Here is an 11,295-nt window from a genome sequence, read left to right on the forward strand (position 1 = left end):
TTATAGTTAGATGTGTGATGGGAGAATTGTAAGTTATAAATGATGATGTATATTATTAATTGTTTGGGGCATAGACGAGTAGTGTCTCTAAGTTTAAGTCTACTCATTGTATCTTGCAAGGTGGAGAATACTTCTATTCCGATCTCCTGCGAAGTCTTAATTCATGATTAGTACCGATGTAAAATCAGGCCTAATAAACTCATGCCTTATGTTGTGATGATTATAATCCCTACAACTCATGTGCAAGATCATCTCTATTTGCAAAATCATCTCTATGTTAATTCTTATTCTCTCACGCTTTGTGCTTACATATTTCACTAGGGTTATCATAAAGCACTTTTGATGCCTTTGTATATTTTGTTGAGGAAAAATACTCAATGAAGGTTACGTTCTTTGTTCCATACTTTTAGAGCTTCATCAAGTTCCTACCCATCGTTTGGGGACGAATGATCCCAAGGAGGAGATAATGTAACATCCCACATTTTTGAGCTAGAAATCAAACCGTCATTCCTACGTGTGTAAACTCTAATCCCATGATTTATATTTAAATTCATGTGCCATGATCTTTATCCTAGTGTGTGAAGTGATTATGATGTGAAAAATGTTCATAGAAATCACTTAGAGCAAAGTTGAGCTAAGAGTCTTTGATTTATCCAAAGTTTGATATTTGATTCTATAAGGGTTAAATTTGAACGTGTTTAATTTTTGATATATGTGAGATTTTTCATCTGAAGACCCACCAAATTGTATATAATTGAGTCATCTTTCCAATGATATTAATTTTGCCTTAATTTGATACCCGATCAAAAAGTTATGGTCATTTTTGTGAGAGGCAGTAAGGGCATAGATAAGACCGCACCGCGGGGGTTACTCCATCGGGACAGAGAGGGAATCACAGGGTCTATCACGCCGGACTAAAGGGTGCGCCGCCTGGTTTATTCCTTCACTTTTCAGCTTCTTAAGGGTCAAAGGGTACTTTGGTCCTTTCCCCTCAACCCCAAACTTCTAAATGCCGACTTAAATCGCTATGTAGGGTATTATTTGCCCATCTTCTCCAAATTTTATCTCAAGCAAACCCTATTTCTTCCCCCAAAACAAGAAATCAAGCCTTTCAAGTTCAAGATCCTCAAGAAAAGTGTTAAGATTAGGGTTCCATTCTTCCAACAAGTAACCTAAGGTACGTAGGACTATCCTAAACCTCACGGGCATGGATTTACTATTTTCAAACTAGTCTTAAAGATTATATATGTATACATACGAAATTGGTTTCTAGATCATTGATAAACATGCATTGAAAATCCTATATTTTGATGAAGTGTTGTGGACATTATGGTATGAAACCCTAAACTCAAAATATTTTTCTCGTGATCATGTGATATTTAGATTGTGAAGTTAAATGAGAGCATGGGATATGAAATTCTCTCTTTTACTATGAAATCCATTGATTTTACATGTTGTGAATTGATTATACGAATTACTAAATGCTTGAGTCTGCTGATGAACTGTTATGAGATAATGAAGGAGTGTTTTACTTGTTTTATAAGTGATCATGTTCCCCATTAAGAATGATTTTAAATTAATAGAAAAGGTGACCACTATAGATAAGTATTGAAGAGATAAAGTTTGTTTTCATATGCTTTCAAAGTATGAACTTATGCATGATTTTAAATCTTTTTGGTGGTCAATAATATATTTTGTAATAAGAAAGTAGTAGTATAGATATTGTGATATGGCTTGCAAGTTTGGGTATGATGATAACCTATTTTAATGTGCTCGAGGATAATAAGAGAGGAACAACTTTAAGAAGAAGATGTGTTTTAAAGAATCTAAAATTGGGCTTAAGAGAGTTTGATGGTTACCCGAAGAAGGTATGATTTCAGATAACTCATTGCTCAAAATCATAATTTACCGATACGGGTTCATGTTGCCTCAAATAGGGGGATTGTACGTTGGCGACGGGCCTGTGGCGTAGTAGAGATGCAGAGACTCAGACCCTTGCGGCAAACTTGGGTTGGGGGCTTGGCCGCAGAGTCAAGGGAGGATTTCATATAGCCCGTGGAATTACAGATTGTAGGGTATACCATCTAGCTCAGAAGAAAAATAAAGATGCAGAGTCATGATTTCATGAAGATGTTTTGAGAGTTATCAGATTATGCCGATGTGTTTTCAAATGTTTTATGCTGACATGTTTTATGACATTCTCTCACCTATATTGAATAAAACTGTATTTTATTTTGTATTGTTCTATGTACCAGTACATTTTGTATTGACCCCCTATATTTCAGGATCTGAGGCTCAGTCCGGGGTCCCGCTAAGCAGTAGAATCATTATCAGATGTTTGGAGTTGGCGAGCCTCCTTTATTTCAGAAGACCTTATCTCATGTGATATTTTCAATTGTTTTAGTTCATGGTCCGACCGGGGGCCTTGTCCCGGTTTTTGATAGATATTATTTTTGTATTGTTAGAGATTTCGCAGACTGGTATTAGATGTTCTTGGAATGTTATGAACTTATATTGGTATTGTTCAGTTGGAGAAAGAGGATGAACATGTTTCTTTTTTACTATTTTTTTCCACATTTCTTTATAGTATGTGAACATTGCACATGATTGCCGATTAGAAGGGATCTCGGGCCTTCATGGCTCGGGATGCTCGTCGCGGCCAGGGCCTTGGTTTAGGTCGTGATAGTTTTATTGATTTTTTCTATAAAAATCAATTGGAGACTCTGTGAATTTCTTAAAATTATTTCAAAATTTTCTTGAATATTTTGCAATAGTTTTAAGAAGGTCAAAATCATTTTTCTCGTCAATAAAAATCCGAAAAGGATAAAACAGAAGGGACAATACACAATACATGTGTTCTGTCTATAACTCCAATGCAATTTTTAAAATATGGCCAATACCTTTTATCTTCTTTTAGTTTAGATAGTATATCATAAAGGTTGAATATTTTGGTTTAATAATGCCCATTGCCAATTTCAAGCTTGAAAATAAAACATGATGAAAATGTCTACTAACAGTTTCTCCCAAATGTTGAAACCTTTCCTGGATCATTCGATTTCCTACACCATCACCTACTACCATTAAAAATATAGCAACTATCTCCTTCATGATTGTATTTCTTGTTGCTTTCAAGCCATATTTTTCATTGAAAGTCTTGCACAACTTATGAAAATATGTTTTTTCATTCTAAACATTTCGTAACATCGTCGCTCATGTCCTTCAAGTACTTCTTTAATGAAATAAAAACCTATACGAAGAGAAGTTCTGCATGGAACCTTTAAGCAAAACTTCATGAAATATTCTGTTACTAAAGTGATGCTGGAAATTGGTGCATCAAAGATAACATTATTATCATTATATTTAATTAAAACTTCTTCATTAGACACATCATCATCAGACGCATCACTATTATTTCTAGCCAATGACATATATGTAAAATTTTTTTTATTAAATTTAATTATGTAACATTGACAATTTATTTATTGGTCATAGAATAATAGTGTAAATGATTCAAATGTAAAAACTAAATAATTTGAATAAACAAACTTTTATAGCTAAAAGAAACTCAATTAAAAGAAAAAAAAGCATATGTTTTATTAGCAAATCATAATAAATAACATCATAAATCTAATTCTTATGAAGCATGGTCTTCCTTTCCAACCATTGCAATTGCAATTCTGCATCTTCTTGTGCTAAGAATATTTCTCTTATTAATTATTTGACAAGTGAATCACTCGCTTTTCACCATAAATCACTACCAACAACATACCAGAAAAATTACGAACTATAGTCATTACACTCTTAATACTAAGTGAAGTTTCTGTCGATTCCGTTGAAGTGTGTGATTCAATAGCATCAACATTCTCTCCATTGATGATCTAATTTTCTGACTTGGATTAGTTTTTTTCGTTTCTGTTGATACTTTTTTTTTTCTTCTAGTATCACTCTCACACACTTAAATGGTTGCTCAGATTAAAACCATCTACTCCCTTATATACCATCTTGTAAAAATCCAGATAATGGTGCCCACGCATGTTCTCCAGTAGTAATAACATCCTTAAAATATATCTCCATCTGAGTTCGATATTGTAAGCCTTTTTCTTTAAATTTCTCTACATCTGGATTTTCCAACAATGATGAGAAGAAATAAGATATGTTACTAGTGACCAAAATAACATAATAACTTTTCAAGTTTAAGTGAATAATATGTAATAAGATTAGAAGTACCTTTATTTATTTTATCCCACCATTCGACACTTGCTTGAATGATTTTTCTCTCCCTATCCCATCCTAAATTAGTTTTCTTTTCAACTAAAGCGTCCCATTCTTCCAAGTGGTTTTAAGATTATCCCATTTATTCTTCAATTTGACTTTGTCATAATTCTTTTCGGTTCTAGCATTGAATCTTATCACCAAATTAATCCATCTAGTTTTGTTGAAGTGAGTACCAGGGTGATTTTCAGCGATAACTTCATCCACATAAATTTAAAAATAACACTACATTTTCTGTACTCCATTTAACCTTCTCAACATTATTCATTTTTTATGCATTAGAGATATATGATTTATAATAATAATATTACACAAAATAGTAAAATAAAAATATTACTCCTAAGATAAAAATTTAACAAAATCTAAGAATTTCATAAACAACGATGCTATCACATATGCTCTTACGTATGCACATGAAAAATTTAGTTTTATCATGATAATTATTACAAATATCATACCTTAAAGTGAGAAAACAAACTTGATTCAAAAAGCAACTTATTAATAATAGAGATGACTTTAAAGTTTGGAGAGCAGTAGAGTATATGTATATATGAGAAATATTATATGTATTTATAGATGAAGGGGAATGTGTGCAGTAGGATAAACTCATTAAATGAATAGAAGATTAGAAGAAAAGGTAAAAAAAAAAAAATTAAATTAGATTCTATCTATTTTTTGTTACCTTATTTTTGGATACATTTTACTGTGTCAAAATTTATTAAAAGTAAGCAAACACTATATTCATGCACTACATGTTACAGATATCCAAATAAGATTACATCTGTAATTTGTTACCTTTTCTTTTGAATATATTTTTATCGTGTCAATTCTAAAACTAGTAACCACATTCATATACGTATACTACATGATAACAAATATTTAAAATAAAATTCTATCTGTTGTTTGTTATCTTTTTTTCTTTGGATATATTTTTACTGTGTCAAAATTTACTACGAATAAGCAATCATCATATTCATATATATATATATATAAATATACATACATACACTGCATTGTTACAAATATGTCACTTTTCATGAATTTTTTATTTAAAATTAAATATTCAAGAAAAAATTTATACAATCTTGTAACTTGATTCATCATATTCTTTGATCATCATAATCAATGATGTTTTTAAATTTATTTAAAAAAATGAGTGAAAATAAAATAACAATACATAAATCATAAAAAATTATGACGTAAATAAGAAATGTAAAATTTTAAAAATAAAACGTTAATCAAACTTACACACACACACACACACACACACACATATATATATATATATTTGTGTTTGTGTGATAGAGATATTTTTGTTATAAAAAATAATTTTCTGCTTTTTTTTGAAAAACAGAAATTTTCTGCTTCTTCCCCAAAGCAGAAAAACTGCTTTTTCCCAAAAACAGAAAAACTGTTTCTGCTTATTTTTAAAAGCACTTTTGCAAGTTTACCAAACACCCTCCTTTAAAAAAATATTTTTTTTTCTCAAAATAAGTTCTTATTTAGGGAAATAAGCAATCCCAAATAGGCACTAAGTGACGACAAGAATGCTAAAATTGTCCTCTTTAGTCTTTGTTGGGCTTTGTAGTCGAAATGCATGAAGTGGAGGTCTGTAAATTGCCGCTACTATTGGAGTCGCGATGAAGGTTGCAAAGAGTAAACCTGTTTGCATAGGCTCATGCTTGTGGACAGTGGCAAATCTAGGATTGTTGTTTAGGGGAAAATCTCAGTTTTACTTTGTGGGGCCCTTCTTAAAAAGTATTGTGCCTTTGTCTTACTTTCACTTTGTAGTTTTATTTTATTTCGGTTTTTTTCTTTCAAATGAATCCCTCAACAAAAAAAAATAAGGTTTTTAAAAATGTGTAAACATTGAATTATTTATATTACTATAAATAATTAGTACTCAATAAAAATAAAAATAAAAATTACTGAACAACATTGATATTAATATGTTGAATGATAAAAAATAGATTAAAAGAACGAACTATGTAATTTGATAAAATAGTCTGTAAAGGTTGATAAATTCAAAACTTTTGTATACTATTTAAAACTAGTCAAATATGTAAAACTGTGTTGAACAAACGTGACATAAAACGTATAAAAAGAGATATGCATAGTATGTTTTTTTTATGAATGGGTTGAAAATTAATTTAAAATTTTTATAAATCTAACTATGACTTTAAACTAGTACTGAGAGCATAAAAACGATTACATATATTAAAATACTTTTCATTCCAACTATGTAAAATTTTTGTACATAATAGGATCAATATTTATACTTGAAAAAATAGAAAATAAATAGTAACTTTTAAGTAAATAATAAATACATAGAAATGGATTAAATGGGCTAATTATTTTTTATTAATCAGGTCCAATTGTCAGAGTGAAAAAGACCAAAGCCCATTATTACTCATTAAATAAAAAGAGGAGTGAGAAAGGAAAAAAGCTTTCAAAAAAACTACATTGACATATACCTGTTTTTTAATAAATAATCAAAATATTTGTTGTAGACAAGAGAGAAAATTTTTTGCTTCAACGCATGAAGGCTTATCCTTCATCTGAGCAAAATGCTCGTTTATTTATAAGCTGATACTTTACATGCACATGTCTAAAAGACTAAAAAACTTTGTAAAAAATGTCAAAAAGGCTAGGATATAGGCTATCAAAAAAGTCTTTATCTTAAACTACTAAAAGACAAAAAATTGTTAATACTTAAGACTTTATCTATACAATTTTTACAATTTACGGAAAGAAAATTGTGAAAGTTATCTATATGTCACTTTCACAATTTAATAGCTTGTTTCCATTATTTTGCTCCGTAGCTATCTCTTTTTTGTTATATCTGCTGTTTTTCTATCTTCTTTTCAGTGTAAGCATCACATCTCGAATAAAGCTGCACTTGCCATTACATCTGCTGCATATGTGGTATTTGTATTTTTTTAAATAACAAGGCTTTGATACCAATTGTAGGGAGGTGCGGATTAGGCGCGGTAAGTTTACTAGATAATAAATAATTATAAGGGTATAAGTATTTTTTTTTATATAATGTATTTTGTGAATATTATTGATTGGAATAATTTTCATTTTTATCTTCTTGACTGAAGATGTTTTATTAATTCATATTCTAGATTAGATATTATCGTAATTAAATTATCTAGTGTTCTAGGATCTTCGTTAGTATTATGTAACCTTTTGTATTCTAGGTATAAACTATATAGTTGGGTTTCGATTTTTTTTAATGATTTATTCTTTTCGTAAGATGTATCCATTAATTTATGTAATTGTTAAATTCTTTGTAGTAATATTCATTAACTTTTTTTCTTCGTTCTTGTATTTTTTATTTTCATATATTTTATTAACGTATTCAATTTTACTTATATTCATATTTTGGGGGGTGATTAAATGGTAGTTGATTAAATGCTTTGCTATAATATTCTTTAGTTTTTTCTCTTAGTTTTTGTAAATCTTCTATATTATTTTTAAGATATTCTAAATATTCTATATCTTTTGTTTTAAAGTATTCAATTAAATTTGTTTTTATAAGATTTTCTGTTAATCTTACTTCTTCTATTTCTTGTCTCCAATATTTTAGATATTCGTGGTTTATCATTTTATTCTAAAGTAAATGTATAATAATCTATTCTATTTGTACTATATTTAATATCTTGTTTGAGGTTATTTATGCTACTAACTATTTCTTCTTGTTCTTTTTTTAATGAATTTTTTAAACTATCTAAACTTTTATCTTTGCTTTTTTCTAGATTTTTTAAGGTTTCGTCTATCCATTGTAATTTCTCTATTAGATTTTCCATTATTTCTCTAATTTGTTTTCTATAATTAATTTCTTTATGTAGGTCTTCTTGGTTTGCTAAAATTTTCTTAATATATTCTGACATTTTTAGTCTGTATAATATCCATCTGAATCTAAATAATATTGATGTTCATAATATATGCATAAGTTTTCTATACTGTTTAATAATTCTTCCTCTTCATAATCTTGTAATTTTTCCCATATTATTTTCTTTATGTCTATAATTTCTATATCTCTAAGTATATATAAAACAAATATTTTAATATCATCTGTCATTTAAGCTTGATTAAATGCTTTTTCATAATATGTTTTAGTTGTTTGTTTTAGTCTAAGTAATTCTTGCATATTTTCATTAAGGAATTCTAGATATTTTATGTTTAGTTTCCGTGTATTTGTCTAAATTTGTTTTCATTTGTTTTTCTACTAATTGTATGTTTCTCATATCTTTTTTCCAAAATTCTAAATATACGTAATTTATCATGGTGGACATGTAGGTTTGGTATATATGTGTTTGTAAGTGTAATTAGGTATTTGTGGTATGTAATTTATTCTTGTCATATAATATTTACCAAATGCTTGTTCTAATATGATTTTTCTTATATCTACTACTTCTATATGCTTAAGTGCATATAAAATAAGTATTTTAAATTTATCTACCATTTCGTCAGATAAATAATTATTCATTTTTCATAAAATTGCTGTTTTCAAAATTCCCTTCAATCATACATATAACAAAATATGATCATATTAGATTACTATATACTAGATTATTCTTAAATAACATGTTCTTTGGTCACTATTAGCATGGTAATCCAGATACTTTTTCCTTAAATAGTGCCTCAACTCTGGCTACTCCCCACCACGACTTCTTGCCTTATTGGTTTCACCTTTAGGATGGTATAATTCTTAGGGATTTTTCTCCGTTTCCACTTTGCTAATAAACTTCTTAACATGCTGTTCTTTGAATAATTCTATTATAAAGTAACTAACATGGAACTTATTTTATCATATCATGATTGTTAGGAATTATGAATTTAGCTATTCATAATAGCAAATGAATATACCTTTTCTGGTAGGTTTATTAATTCTAAATTTTGTTCCTCCATAGATTTTTTCATTGACATATACCTGTTTTTAATAAATAATCAAAATATTTGTTGTAGACAAGAGAGAGAATTTTTTGCTTCAACGCATGAAGGCTTATCCTTCATCTGAGCAAAATGCTCGTTTATTTATAAACTGAAACTTTACATGCACATGTCTAAAAGACTAAAAAACTTTGTAAAAAATGTCAAAAAGGCTAGGCTATAGGCTATCAAAAAAGTTTTTATCTTAAACTACTAAAAGACAAAAAATTGTTAATACTTAGGACTTTTTCTATATAATTTTTACAATTTACGTAAAGGAAATTGTGAAAGTTATCTACATGTCACTTTCACAATTTAATAGCTTGTTTCAATTATTTTGCTTCGTAGCTATCTCTTTTTTGTCGTATCTACTGTTTTTCTATCTTCTTTTCAGTGTAGCATCACATCTGGAATAAAGTTGCGCTTGCCACTACATTTGCTGCATATGTGGTCTTTGTATTTTTGGCCAACTTTTTCACAAAATTGATCCATAGCTTCTTCTGAAATAATTCTCTTACTGATAGATCTTGTTAACGGTTGTTCTTCTGGTCTGAGGAGTGTCAATCCCCATTTTCTAAGTTCTTCCATGTCATGGTCTCTAGCTTCTTTGCAAGTTGAATAAATTAATGTTTGATTCCTTGAATTATATATCTAAACTGGTTTTTTATTTGAATAAATATTAAGTAATTTTGATAATATATTGCTTATTCCAATAACTCTTTTGTTGCGGTAAAATGCTGGTATCTGCGTTTTTGGTATCTCGGTCTGTTCACATATTTCTTCCGAAATAATATAATCTCTGGTCATACCCATTTTGACTACATTAATAGTCTGTTTAATTTCGTCGAATAATATAAACTCGAACATAGAATAATTGTCCGTTGGTAATTCTCTTGTAAGTCATAAATTCTTTGTGAATTTCTGGGATTCTTGCTAACTCTTCTCCATCGGTTGTGTAAACCGTAGATAATAATCCATAATAGTAACATGAATTAATAAAATCTGGGCTTGTACCTGGTAAGGCAATAAGTTTATTGCAATTTTGGCATTTCTAGGTAAAATATCCTTTTTGTTGTGCGGCTAGCTCTTCACTTTGAATAGGTTTGGTATTTAATAAGGTTTTTAAGGTGTGTATGTTTTCAATGTATTTACGAGAAGAATAGTTGTATATCTATTTTTCTTGGTTAAGTGATTCAGAATATGTATGTATCTGGAGAGGTGCAAATGCTTCTAATTTTTGTATATTTGGTGTATATGGTTTTGAAAATATTTGGCTGAGGTTATAATTCTTTTTCTCTGGTATTTCAGGTTTATTTTTAGTGACTATATTTTCCCCTTTAGATGTGCCTGCAGCTGTAATTGAAGTTATGTCAGTAATTTGAGTTTTAAGGTGTTTCTCATCGTCACCTTCTAGGTCTAGTTTTTTAATGTGCTCTTCCTGCACAGTATCTTATTTTTTATAGTGCTCAACTTGCACTTTTACATTTGTAACTTCAGTAGTTAGTGTAATAACTCGTTCTTGTAATAACTCCATTTGTTTAAATATTTGGAGTAATAAGTCAGTCTGGGTATCTTTGGCATCAGCCTCTTCCATTGGTAATCAGTTTGAGTAGCTTTGTCTTGATAAGTAATCTGCAATGATATTTTTGTTAGTATTGATTACTTCAATTGTAAATGTAAAATTCAGTATATTTAATACTAGTCTCCGAATTTCCTTTGTCGTAACTGAGTTTTGTATTTTTCTTGTTAGCCATCATCTTACCTTTGTATTATCTGTTCTAACAATAAACTTGTTATACACGATATATGGTTCAAATGCTATTAAACATTTATATAAAGAACATAATTCTTTTCTATTTATTTCCCATTTTATTTCTGTTTCGTTAAACGTTCTTGAATAATATCTACAATGATGTTCTAATTTTTCTTCTTCATATCTATATTTGAGTACTCCTCCATAACTATATTCACTTGCATCAGCTTCTACTATATATGTAAATTTTTTATTTTCATCTGAAAATTGTAATTTTGGTAATTCTTTACAAAGTAATTTTATTTTCTGTACCTGTTTTTTGTCTTCTTCAT

General features: G+C 29.0%; 1 long non-coding RNA gene across 1 annotated transcript; it reads right to left on the minus strand.

Moving 5' to 3' along the window:
• Positions 1–3,569: 3,569 nt before the first annotated feature.
• LOC124887017 lies at positions 3,570–4,600 on the minus strand. The gene is made up of 2 exons (XR_007044511.1): positions 4,228–4,600; positions 3,570–4,118 (listed from the first exon to the last, which is right to left on the minus strand). It is a non-coding gene; the product is annotated as an uncharacterized LOC124887017 (long non-coding RNA).
• Between the last annotated feature and the right edge of the window lie 6,695 nt (positions 4,601–11,295).

This window comes from Capsicum annuum, chromosome 9, assembly GCF_002878395.1.
Source record: "Capsicum annuum cultivar UCD-10X-F1 chromosome 9, UCD10Xv1.1, whole genome shotgun sequence".
In the NCBI taxonomy this organism is placed as follows: domain Eukaryota; kingdom Viridiplantae; phylum Streptophyta; class Magnoliopsida; order Solanales; family Solanaceae; genus Capsicum; species Capsicum annuum.